Raw genomic sequence first — 13,182 nt, 5'->3', positions numbered from 1 at the left:
TATTCACACATGTATTACGATTTCCGGATAATACAATTATAGCATGAACAATAGACAATTATCATGAACAAAGAAATATAATAATAACCATTTATTATTGCCTCTAGGGCATATTTCCAACAGTCTCCCACTTGCACTAGAGTCAATAATCTAGTTACATTGTGATGAATCGAACACCCATTGCATCCTGGTGTTGATCATGTTTTTCTCTAGGGAGAGGTTTAGTCAACGGATCTGCTACATTCAGGTCCGTATGTACTTTACAAATATCTATGTCTCCATTTTGAACACTTTCACGAATGGAGTTGAAGCGACGCTTGATATGCCTGGTCTTCCTGTGAAACCTGGGCTCCTTCGCAAGGGCAATAGCTCCAGTGTTGTCACAGAAGAGAGTCATCGGGCCCGACGCATTGGGAATCACCCCTAGGTCGGTAATGAACTCCTTCATCCAGACTGCTTCCTGTGCTGCCTCCGAGGCTGCCATGTACTCCGCTTCACATGTAGATCCCGCCACGACGCTTTGCTTGCAACTGCACCAGCTTACTGCTCCTCCATTCAAAATATACACGTATCCGGTTTGTGACTTCGAGTCATCCAGATCTGTGTCGAAGCTAGCGTCGACGTAACCCTTTACGACGAGCTCTTCGTCACCTCCATAAACGAGAAACATATCCTTAGTCCTCTTCAGGTACTTCAGGATATTCTTGACCGCTGTCCAGTGTTCCATGCCGGGATTACTTTGGTACCTCCTACCAAACTTACGGCAAGGTTTACATCAGGTCTGGTACACAGCATGGCATACATAATAGACCCTATGGCCGAGGCATAGGGGATGACACACATCTTTTCTCTATCTTCTGCCGTGGTCGGGCATTGAGCCGTGCTCAACTGCACACCTTGCAATACAGGCAAGAACCCCTTCTTGGACTGATCCATATTGAACTTCTTCAATATCTTGTCAAGGTATGTACTCTGTGAAAGAGCAATGAGGCGTCTTGATCTATCTCTATAGATCTTGATGCCTAATATATAAGCAGCTTCTCCAAGGTCCTTCATTTAAAAACACTTATTCAAATAGGCCTTTATACTTTCCAAGAATTCTATATCATTTCCCATCAATAGTATGTCATCCACATATAATATGAGAAATGCTACAGAGCTCCCACTCACTTTCTTGTAAACACAGGCTTCTCCATAAGTCTGTGTAAACCCAAACGCTTTGATCATCTCATCAAAGCGAATGTTCCAACTCCGAGATGCTTGCACCAGCCCATAGATTGAGCGCTGGAGCTTGCATACTTTGTTAGCATTCTTAGGATCGACAAAACCTTCTGGCTGCATCATATACAACTCTTCCTTAAGGAAGCCGTTAAGGAATGCCGTTTTGACGTCCATCTGCCATATCTCAAAATCATAGTATGCGGCAATTGCTAACATGATTCAGACGGACTTCAGCTTCGCTACGGGTGAGAAAGTCTCATCGTAGTCAACCCCTTGAACTTGTCGATAACCCTTAGCGACAAGTCGAGCTTTGTAGATGGTCACATTACCATCCGCGTCCGTCTTCTTCTTAAAGATCCATTTGTTTTCTATGGCTCGCCGCTCATCGGGCAAGTCAGTCAAAGTCCATACTTCGTTTTCATACATGGATCCTATCTCGGATTTCATGGCTTCTAGCCATTTGTCGGAATCCGGGCCCGCCATCGCTTCTTCATAGTTCGAAGGTTCACCGTTGTCTAACAACATGATTTCCAGGACAGGGTTGCCGTACCACTCTGGTGCGGAACGTGTCCTTGTGGACCTACGAAGTTCAGTGGCAACTTGATCCGAAGCTTCATGATCATCATCATTAACTTCTTCCCCAGTCGGTGTAGGCACCACAGGAACATCTTCCCGTGCTGCGCTACTTTTCGGCATGGAAGGGGTGACTATCACCTCATCAAGTTCCACTTTCCTCCCACTCAATTCTTTTGAGAGAAACTCCTTCTCCAGAAAGGACCCGTTTCTTGGCAACGAAGATCTTGCCTTCGGATCTGAGGTAGAAGGTATACCCAATAGTTTCCTTAGGGTATCCTATGAAGACGCATTTTCTGACTTGGGTTCGAGCTTTTCAGGTTGAAGTTTCTCGACATAAGCATCGCATCCCCAAACTTTTAGAAACGACAGCTTAGGTTTCTTCCCAAACCATAATTCATACGGTGTCGTCTCAACGGATTTCGACGGAGCCCTATTTAAAGTGAATGCGGCAGTCTCTAAAGCATAGCCCCAAAATGAGAGCGGTAAATCGGTCAGAGACATCATAGATTGCACCATATCCAATAGAGTGCGATTACGACGTTCGGACACACCATTTCTCTGAGGTGTTCCAGGCGGCGTGAGTTGTGAAACTATTCCACATTTCCTTAAGTGCGTACCAAATTCGTGACTTCAATATTCTCCACCACGATCTGATCGTAAGAATTTTATTTTTCTGTCACGTTGATTCTCAACCTCATTATGAAATTCCTTGAACTTTTCAAAGGTTTCAGACTTGTGTTTCATTAAGTAGACATACCCATATCTACTTAAGTCATCAGTGAGAGTGAGAACATAACGATATCCTCCGCGAGCCTCAACACTCATTGGACCGCACATATCGGTATGTATGATTTCAAATAAGTTGGTTGCTCGCTCCATTGTTCCGGAGAATGGAGTCTTGGTCATCTTACCCATGAGGCATGGTTCGCATGTGTCAAATGATTCGTAATCAAGAGACTCCAAAAGTCCATGGAGCTTCTTCATGCGCTTGACACCAATGTGACCAAGGCGGCAGTGCCACAAGTATGTGGGACTATCGTTATCAACTTTACATTTTTTGGTATTCACACTATGAATATGTGTAACATCACGTTCGAGATTCATCAAAAATAAACCATTGACCAGCGGGGCATGACCATAAAACATATCTCTCATATAAATAGAACAACCATTATTCTCAGATTTAAATGAGTAGCCATCTCGAATTAAACGAGATCCAGATACAATGTTCATGCTCAAAGCTGGCACTAAATAACAATTATTGAGGTTTAAAACTAATCCCGTAGGTAGATGCAGAGGTAGCGTGCCGACGGCGATCACATCGACCTTGGAACCATTCCCGACGCGCATCGTCACCTCATCCTTCGCCAGTCTCCGTTTATTCCGTAGTTCCTGTTTTGAGTTACAAATATGAGCAACCGCACCGGTATCAAATACCCAGGAGCTACTACGAGTACTGGTAAGGTACACATCAATTACATGTATATCACATATCCCTTTGGTGTTTCCGGCTTTCTTGTCCGCTAAGTATTTGGGGCAGTTCCGCTTCCAGTGACCACTTCCCTTGCAATAAAAGCACTCAGTCTCGGGCTTGGGTCCATTCTTCGACTTCTTCCCAGTAACTGGCTTACCGGGCGCGGCAACTCCCTTGCCGTCCTTCTTGAAGTTCTTCTTACCCTTGCCCTTCTTGAACTTAGTGGTTTTATTCACCATCAACACTTGATGTTCTTTTCTGATCTCCACCTCCGCTGATTTCAGCATTGAATATACCTCAGGAATGGTCTTTTCCATCCCTTGCATATTGAAGTTCATCACAAAGCTCTTGTAGCTTGGTGGAAGCGACTGGAGGATTCTGTCAATGACCGCGTCATCCGAGAGATTAACTCCCAGCTGGGATAAGCGGTTGTGTAACCCAGACATTCTGAGTATGTGCTCACTAACAGAACTATTCTCCTCCATTTTACAACTGAAGAACTTGTCGGAGACATCATATCTCTCGACCCGGGCATGAGCTTGGAAAACCATTTTCAGCTCCTCGAACATCTCATATGCTCCATGTTTCTCAAAACGCTTTTGGAGACTCGGTTCTAAGCTGTAAAGCATGCCGCACTGAACGAGGGAGTAATCATCAGCACGCTGCTGCCAAGCGTTCATAACGTCTTGGTTCTCTGGGATTGGTGCTTCACCTAGCGGTGCTTCTAAGACATAATCTTTCTTGGCTGCTATGAGGATGATCCTCAGGTTCCGGACCCAGTCCGTATAGTTGCTGCCATCATCTTTCAGCTTGGTTTTCTCTAGGAACGCGTTGAAATTGAGGACAACGTGGGCCATTTGATCTACAAGACATAGTGTAAAGATTTTAGACTAAGTTCATGATAATTAAGTTCATATAATCAAATTATTTAATGAACTCCCAGTCAGATAGACATCCCTCTAGTCATCTAAGTGAAACATGATCCGAGTTAACTAGGCCGTGTCCGATCATCACGTGAGACGGACTAGTCAAGATCGGTGAACATCTCCATGTTGATCGTATCTTCTATACGACTCATGCTCGACCTTTCGGTCCTCCATGTTCCGAGGCCATGTCTGTACATGCTAGGCTCGTCAAGTCAACCTAAGTGTATTGCGTGTGTTCCGAGGCCATGTCTGTACATGCTAGGCTCGTCAACACCCGTTGTATGCGAACGTTAGAATCTATCACACCCGATCATCACGTGGTGCTTCGAAACAACGAACCTTCGCAACGGTGCACAGTTAGGGGGAACACTTTCTTGAAATTATCATAAGGGATCATCTTACTTACTACCTTCGTTCTAAGCAAATAAGATGCAAAAACATGATAAACATCACATGCAATCAAATAGTGACATGATATGGCCAATATCATTATGCTCCTTTGATCTCCATCTTCGGGGCACCATGATCATCTTCGTCACCGGCATGACACCATGATCTCCATCATTGTGTCTTCATGAAGTCGTCATGCCAACGATTACTTCTACTTCTATGGTAACGCGTTTAGCAACAAAGTAAAGTAATTTACATGGCGTTATTCAATGACACGCAGGTCATACAAAATAATAAAGACAACTCCTATGGCTCCTGCCGGTTGTCATACTCATCGACATGCAAGTCGTGATTCCTATTACAAGAATATGATCAATCTCATACATCACATATATCATTCATCACATCTTCTGGCCATATCACATCACATAGCAAATGCTGCAAAAACAAGTTAGACGTCCTCTAATTGTTGTTGCAAGTTTTTACGTGGTTTGTAGGTTTCTAGCAAGAACGTTTCTTACCTACGTATGACCACAACGTGATTTGCCAATTTCTATTTACCCTTCATAAGGACCCTTTTCATCGAATCCATTCCGACTAAAGTAGGAGAGACAGACACCCGCTAGCCACCTTATGCAACTAGTGCATGTCAGTCGGTGGAACCTGTCTCACGTAAGCGTACGTGTAAGGTCGGTCCGGGCCGCTTCATCCCACAATGCCGCCGAAACAAGATACGACTAGTAGCGGCAAGAAGAATTGGCAACATCAACGCCCACAACTGCTTTGTGTTCTACTCGTGCATAGTAACTACGCATAGGCCTGGCTCATGATGCCACTGTTGGGGATCGTAGCAGAATTTTTAAAATTTTCCTACGCTCACCAAGATCCATCTATGGAGTATACTAGCAACGAGGGGAAAGGAGTGCATCTACATACCCTTGTAGATCGCGAGCGGAAGCGTTCCAATGAACGTGGATGACGGAGTCGTACTCGCCGTGATTCAAATCACCGATGACCGAGTGCCGAACGGACGGCACCTCCGCGTTCAACACACGTACGGTGCAGAGACGTCTCCTCCTTCTTGATCCAGCAAGGGGGAAGGAGAGGTTGATGGAGATCCAGCAGCACGACGGCGTGGTGGTGGATGTAGCGGGATCTCGGCAGGGCTTCGCCGAGCATCTGCGAGAGGGAGAGGTGTAGCAGGGGAGGAGGGAGGCGCCCAAGGCTGTAATCCTACTGCCCTCCCTCCCCCCTTTATATAGGCCCCCTGGGAGGGGGGCGCCGGCCAGAACCCATCTGGATGGGGGGGGCGGCCAGGGGGGTAACTTACCCCCCAAGTCAAGTGGGGCGCCCCCCACCCTAGGGTTTCCAACCCTAGGCGCAGGGGGAGGCCCATGGGGGGCGCCCCAGCCCACTATGGGCTAGTTCCCTTCCCACTTCAGCCCATGGGGCCCTCCGGGATAGGTGGCCCCACCCGGTGGACCCCCGGGACCCTTCCGGTGGTCCCAGTACAATACCGATAACCCCCGAAACTTTCCCGGTGGCCGAAACTGGACTTCCTATATATAATTCTTCACCTCCGGACCATTCCGGAACTCCTCGTGACGTCCGGGATCTCATCCGGGACTCCGAACAACTTTCGGGTTTCCGCATACTCATATCTCTACAACCCTAGCGTCACCGAACCTTAAGTGTGTAGACCCTACGGGTTCGGGAGACATGCAGACCTGACCGAGACGCCTCTCCGGTCAATAACCAACAGCGGGATCTGGATACCCATGTTGGCTCCTACATGTTCCACGATGATCTCATCGGATGAACCACGATGTCGAGGATTCAATCAATCCCATATTCAATTCCCTTTGTCAATCGGTATGTTACTTGCCCGAGATTCGATCGTCGGTATCCCAATACCTTGTTCAATCTCGTTACCGGCAAGTCTCTTTACTCGTACCGCAATGCATGATCCCGTGACTAACGCCTTAGTCACATTGAGCTCATTATGATGATGCATTACCGAGTGGGCCCAGAGATACCTCTCCGTCACACGGAGTGACAAATCCTAGTCTCGATCCGTGCCAACCCAACAGACACTTTCAGAGATACCCGTAGTGTACCTTTATAGTCACCCAGTTACGTTGTGACGTTTGGTGCACCCAAAGCACTCCTACGGTATCCGGGAGTTGCACGATCTCATGGTCTAAGGAAAAGATACTTGACATTGGAAAAGCTCTAGCAAACGAAACTACACGACCTTTTATGCTATGCTTAGGATTGGGTCTTGTCCATCACATCATTCTCCTAATGATGTGATCCCGTTATCAATGACATCCAATGTCCATAGTCAGGAAACCATGACTATCTGTTGATCAACGAGCTAGTCAACTAGAGGCTTACTAGGGACACGTTGTGGTCTATGTATTCACACATGTATTACGATTTCCGGATAATACAATTATAGCATGAACAATAGACAATTATCATGAACAAAGAAATATAATAATAACCATTTATTATTGCCTCTAGGGCATATTTCCAACACAGTTATCCTTTGCCCATCATTGACGAACTTCTCGACGAGTTGGCGGGGTCTTACTGGTTCTCGAAGCTTGATTTACGGGCGGGATACCATCAAATCAGACTGGCCGAGCAGGATGAGGAGAAAACTGCCTTCAAAACTCATCAAGGGCACTTCCAGTTCCGCGTACTGCCATATGGGGTGACAGGTGGTCCGAGCACCTTCCAAGGAGGCATGAACATAGTGATGTCACCGCTCTTGCGCAAGGGAGTTTTGGTCTTCATGGATGATATCATGGTGCACTCAGTCACGCTGGAAAGACACCTAGAACTGATGCGGCAAGTACTGCAATTGCTCAAGGATAACGAGCTTGTGGCCAAACGCTCTAAGTGTTCATTTGCTTAGAAACAAATCACCTATCTAGGCCACCAGATCAGTGGACAAGGGGTGGCCACCCTACCAGAGCATATTCAGACCGTGCAAGATTGGGAGCAGCCCACTAATGTCAAACAACTCAGAGGATTCATAGGGTTGGCTGGATACTACAGGAAGTTCGTCAAGAATTTTGGACCCATCAGTAGACCTCTGAATGACTTGCTCAAAAAGAACATAGTGTATGTGTGGACGCCGACGGCAGAAGCCTCGTTCCAAACTCTCAAGAGAGCACTAACCTCAGCCCCAGTGCTCGCATTGCCCAACTTCTCAAAGCAATTCGTAGTTGAAACTGATGCCAGTGCAACGGGCATCGGTGCGGTGTTGATGCAGGCTGGTCACCCGGTCACATATCTGAGCAAGAGCCTGGCTCCCCGCAATTTGGGCCTGTCTGCATACGAGAAGGAGTGTCTTGCGCTTCTGCTTGCCGTGGACCATTGGCGACCATACCTGCAGTACTCCGAATTCCTTATTCGCATGGACCAAAGCAGCCTGCTCAATTTGACGGATCAACGCCTCAATACACCCATTCAGCAGAGAGCGTTCACCAAGTTGGTTGGGCTCCGCTTCCAGATCCAGCACAAGGCGGGAGTGAGCAATCGCGCAGCAGATGCCCTGTCCAGGCGAGTTCACTGGCAGGCAGAAGAATTAGCAGTAATTGGCATAGCACCGCCAGCATGGTTGGCAGCAATACACGAGAGCTATCAACAGGATGTAGCAGCACAACAACTGATGACTCGATTGGCCTTGGACAAAAACAGCGACGTGGGTTTTGAGATCAACGACGGAGTCATTAAATTCCAAGGTCGCATTTGGATTGGTGAGGACCCTGACACTCAGAAATCTCTCATCTCAGCTCTACATGCCAGCGCAGCCGGTGGGCATTCCGGGTTCCATGCAACATATCACAAAGTGCGTCGGTTGTTCGCATGGAAAGGGCTCAAGAACATGGTGCGACAGTTTGTGCGACAATGTCAAACTTGCCAGCAAGCTAAAACCGAGCGAATCGCTCCAGCAGGGCTCCTCCAACCGCTGCCCATACCCAAAAGACCGTGGGCAGTAATATCACTGGATTTCATTGAAGGGCTACCGAAGTCTAGAGGATTTGATGTCATCTTGGTGGTGGTGTACAAGTTCTCGAAATATAGCCATTTCCTGGCTATGAAACACCCGTACACAGCCCTGTCAGTAGCAACCACATTCATGCAGAACATTTTCAAGCTCCATGGCCTTCCGATGGCAATCATATCAGATCGGGATAGAATCTTCACAAGTGCACTATGGTAGGAGCTGTTCAAGTTGGCTCAGACTCAGCTGCGCATGAGCTCCTCGTACCACCCTCAGACGGATGGGCAAACGGAGAGGGCGAATCAGTGTCTTGAAACATACCTTCGGTGCTCGGTGCACGCGTGTCCGAGGAACTGGTACAAATGGTTGTTTCTGGCTGAGTATTGGTACAACACCTCCTTCCACTCTGCATTGGGAAGAACTCCGTTCGAGGTGATCTACGGTACAATGCCAAGGGAATTTGGGGTCAATCAAATTGATGCAAGTACTGTTCCGAATTTAGCCACTTGGCTCAAGGAACACGAAGTGATGCTGGAACCGCTGCAACAACAACTGAAACAAGCTCAAGACCGGATGAAGAAACAAGTAGACAAAAGGCGCACGAATTGAGAATTTGAGGTCAGGGATGCAGTTTTTCTTCGGCTCCAGCTGTTCATTCAAACATCAGTGGCGCAGCGACCCTTCCAGAAGCTGGCCTTCCAGTACTATGGTCCATACAAGATCATGGCGCGTGTGGGGAAAGTCGCGTACAAGTTACAACTGCCAGCCGACAGCAAGATCCACCCGGTGGTGCATGTGTCCCAGCTGAAGAAAGCAATTGGAGACGACGTGCTCGTGGAAACAGACCTGCCTCCAAACACCGAAGTTCTCCGCTTGGAACACTGGCCGATGGCGCCCCTAGCAGAGAAAATGGTTTCGACGGCAACAGGGAACAAACTACGGGTGCTGGTGCGCTGGGAGAAATTGCCAGCCTCCTTGGCCACTTGGGAAGACAAAATAGAGCTGGGCCGGCGGTTTCCAGCTAGGCAGGCTTGGGGACAAGCCCTGTTCCAAGGGGGGGGGGAGAATGTTAGGCCTGACCAACTCGGGCAACCTGGTGATGGGGCAGAGCCTCAACGGAACCGTGCACCTGCAAGGACGGGCCTGATGAAGACAACAAGGCGTGAACCAAGGAGAATGACGAGGCGCTGGATGGGGATTGGCTGGAATCCGCCAGCGTGGCCTGGGCGCTTCTTATATGCTAGTGGGTGCGTGTGTGAGGGTTATGCATTGTAATATGACCTGATGGAGCTGATCTCCTGAACCTACCCCCTCCTCCTAATCCAGATCCCCCTCTTCCTCCTCTGCGCTCTCCCTTCCCTTACCCTCCCAGTTCTCCCTGAGATCTGGTACGTTACACTTGGTCCCAGTCCGGCCGGCCGAAGTGGGTCATGACGCGACTGCCGGAGACGACGTCGACGCCGTTCTTGGCGTAGTGGAGGGACTGGAGCATAGTGATGAGCGCCGAGCGGGCGTCGCCCTTCTCGTAGATGCTTGTGCAGGGTTTTGGAGCTCGATGATGTGCTTCTTGTCCGCCTCGTCCGCCTCGCCCACCTCGTCCATGACCCCACGGAACCACTCCAAGGAGCCCTACTCCCGGGTGACCCAGTAGAAGTAGGCCTGGCGGGTCCGGAACGGACTTGCGTCACCGGCGTTGTTGCCGTTGCCGGACTCGACGTCCCCATCGAGCCGCTTCGCGTTGGTGATGATGTCCTTGATGATCGAGATCATAGGCGTTGCACAAATGCCGAGTCCCACCAGGAGCACGATGTCGTACTCTTTGTAATCCTGCGCTGGCGCACCGTACGGCCCATCGATCATTACCTTCGGGAGGCTGCAGCACAGCAAGCACATGGTTACTTTCGATAATTATAAGCTTGCAATATTGATTGACCAAGATAAATTGACATGACCATAGATCACATAAGTAAGGGAAACTTAAGCATAACATATAGTAGATTTATTCACGCAAGAATGCATCACAGAGGGCAGGTCGTTAATGGGCCAGCCCACTAATTTTGACCGAGCTAGCCTTTTTAACCTAAATGGGCCGTTGTTGGGCCTTGCCACGTGTCGACGTATCATAGGCGCCTCCTGTCCATTAGGCGGTTGACAGCTGTCCTTTTCGGGTGCTGACACGTGGTTATTATAGCCAATGATAATTTTACACTTGGAAAATCCCCATTGGTCGGGGCTGTTAACGGATTATCGAATCCAAACCAGAACTCGATAGCTTAACGACGACCCGTTACGGTGGATGCCACATGTCAGTCACCCTTGACGAAAGCACTTCTATGACGCGTGATTTATCATCATGGAAGTGGACACTGCCGTGATGATAATTTTGGTAATGTCATGAAACATTTCTATGACAACAGATGTATGACTATCTTGATTCTGTCATAAAATTGTCATGGATGTACATGCATGACAGAAAACGTGACCTACTGTGACAAACACGTATCATCACGGAAGTGTATTTATTTTTGTAGTGCCACTTAGTTTTCTTTTGAGCTTTCCTACACTTATAGCTATAGTGCATCCATTGCATGGCGATCCCTACTCACTTGCATCGATATCCATTGATGGGCATCTCCATAGCCCATTAATTTGCCTAGTTGATGTGAGACTTTCTTCTTTTTTGTCTTCTCATCACAACCACCACCATATTTTTCCCCATATAGTGCTATATCCATGGCTCATGCTCATGTATTGCGTGAAAGTTGAAAAAGCTTGAGAACATTAAAAGTACGAAACAATTGCTTGGCTTGTCATCGTGGTTGTGCATGATAAATACTTTGTGTGATGAAGATAGAGCATGACAAGATTATATGATTTTGTAGGGATAACTTTCTTTAGCCATGATATTAGAGAAGACATGATTGCTTTATTAGTATGCTTGAAGTATTATTGTTTTTATGTCAATATTAAACCTTTGTTTTGAATCTTATCGGTCTGAATATTCATGCCACAACAAGAAAAATTACACTGATAAACATGTTAGGTAGCATTCCCCATCAAAAATTCTGTTTTTACCATTTACCTACTCGAGGACAAGCAGGAATAAAGCTTGGGGATGCTTGATACGTCTCCAACGTATCTATAATTTTTTAATTGTTCCATGCTATTATATTATCTAACTTTGATGTTTTACATGCATTAATATGCTATTTTACATCATTTTTGGGACTAACGTATTAACCTAGTGCCCAGTGCTAGTTGCTGTTTTTCCCCTTGTTTTTGTCTTTTACAGAAAATCAATACTAAACGGAGTCCAAATGGAACGGAACTTTTTAAGGATTTTTCTTGGACCAGAAGACAACCACGAAGCTCCGGGAGGAGGTGAGGAGAGCCACGAGTGGGCCACAAGCTCACAGGGCGCGCTCCAGGGGGGCGCCCTGCAAGCTCGTTGGCCCCTTGCAGCTCCCCTAACCCTAATTCCAGCTCTATAAATACCCAAATATTCTCCGTATACCAAAGGGCACACCAAAAATACTTTTCCGCCACCGTAAGCTTTTGTTCTCGTGAGATCCCATCTTGGGGCCTTTTCTGGTACTCTGCCGGAGGGGGATTTGATCATGGAGGGCCTCTACACCAACCTTGCTGCCCTGCCGATTATGTGTGAGTAGTTTACCACAGACCTATGGGTCCATAGTTAGTAGCTAGATGACTTGTTCTCTCTCTTTAATCTTCAATACAATGTTCTCCTCGATTTCTTGGAGATCTATTCGATGTAATTTATTTTGCGGTGCATTTGTTGAGATCCGATGAATTATGGATTTATGATTAGATTATCTATGAATATTATTTGAGTCCTCTCTGAAGTCTTTTATGCATGATTAAGATAGCTTTGTATTTCTCTTCGATCTATTGATTTGGTTTGGCCAACTAGATTGATCTTTGTTGAAATGGGAGAGGTGCTTTGTGATGGGTTCAATCTTGCGGTGTCCTCACCCAGTGACAATAGGGGTAGCGAGGCACGTATTGTATTGTTGCCATCAAGGATAAAAAGATGGGGTTTTTACCATATTTATTGGATCTATCCCTCCACATCATGTCATCTTGCTTAAGGTGTTACTCCGTTCTTGTTAACTTAATACACTAGATGCATGATGGATAGCGGTCGATATGTGGAGTAAGTAGATGCAGACAGGAGTCAGTCTACTTGTCACGGACGTGATGCCTATATTCATGATCATTGCCTTAGATATTGTCATATGTTTGCGCTTTTCTATCAATTGCTCAACAGTAATTTGTTTACCCATCATATGTTTCTTTCAAGAGAGAAGCCTCTAGTGAAAAATATGGCCCCCGGGTCTATTTCTCATCATATGTTTTCAGATCTATAAAACCAAAAATACAAAAATACCTTGCTGCAATTTATTTAACTTTACTTTATTTTGCCTTTTTTATTTACCTTTTATACCTATCTCTATCAGATCTCATCCTTCCAATTAACCGTGAAGGGATTGACAGTAAACATATTACTGTTGGGCAATTGATAGAAAAGTGAATAATCATGACGATATCCAAGGCAA

This window comes from Aegilops tauschii, chromosome 1 (genome assembly GCF_002575655.3).
Source record: "Aegilops tauschii subsp. strangulata cultivar AL8/78 chromosome 1, Aet v6.0, whole genome shotgun sequence".
NCBI classification, from domain to species: domain Eukaryota; kingdom Viridiplantae; phylum Streptophyta; class Magnoliopsida; order Poales; family Poaceae; genus Aegilops; species Aegilops tauschii.
This window is presented reverse-complemented; position numbering follows the sequence as displayed.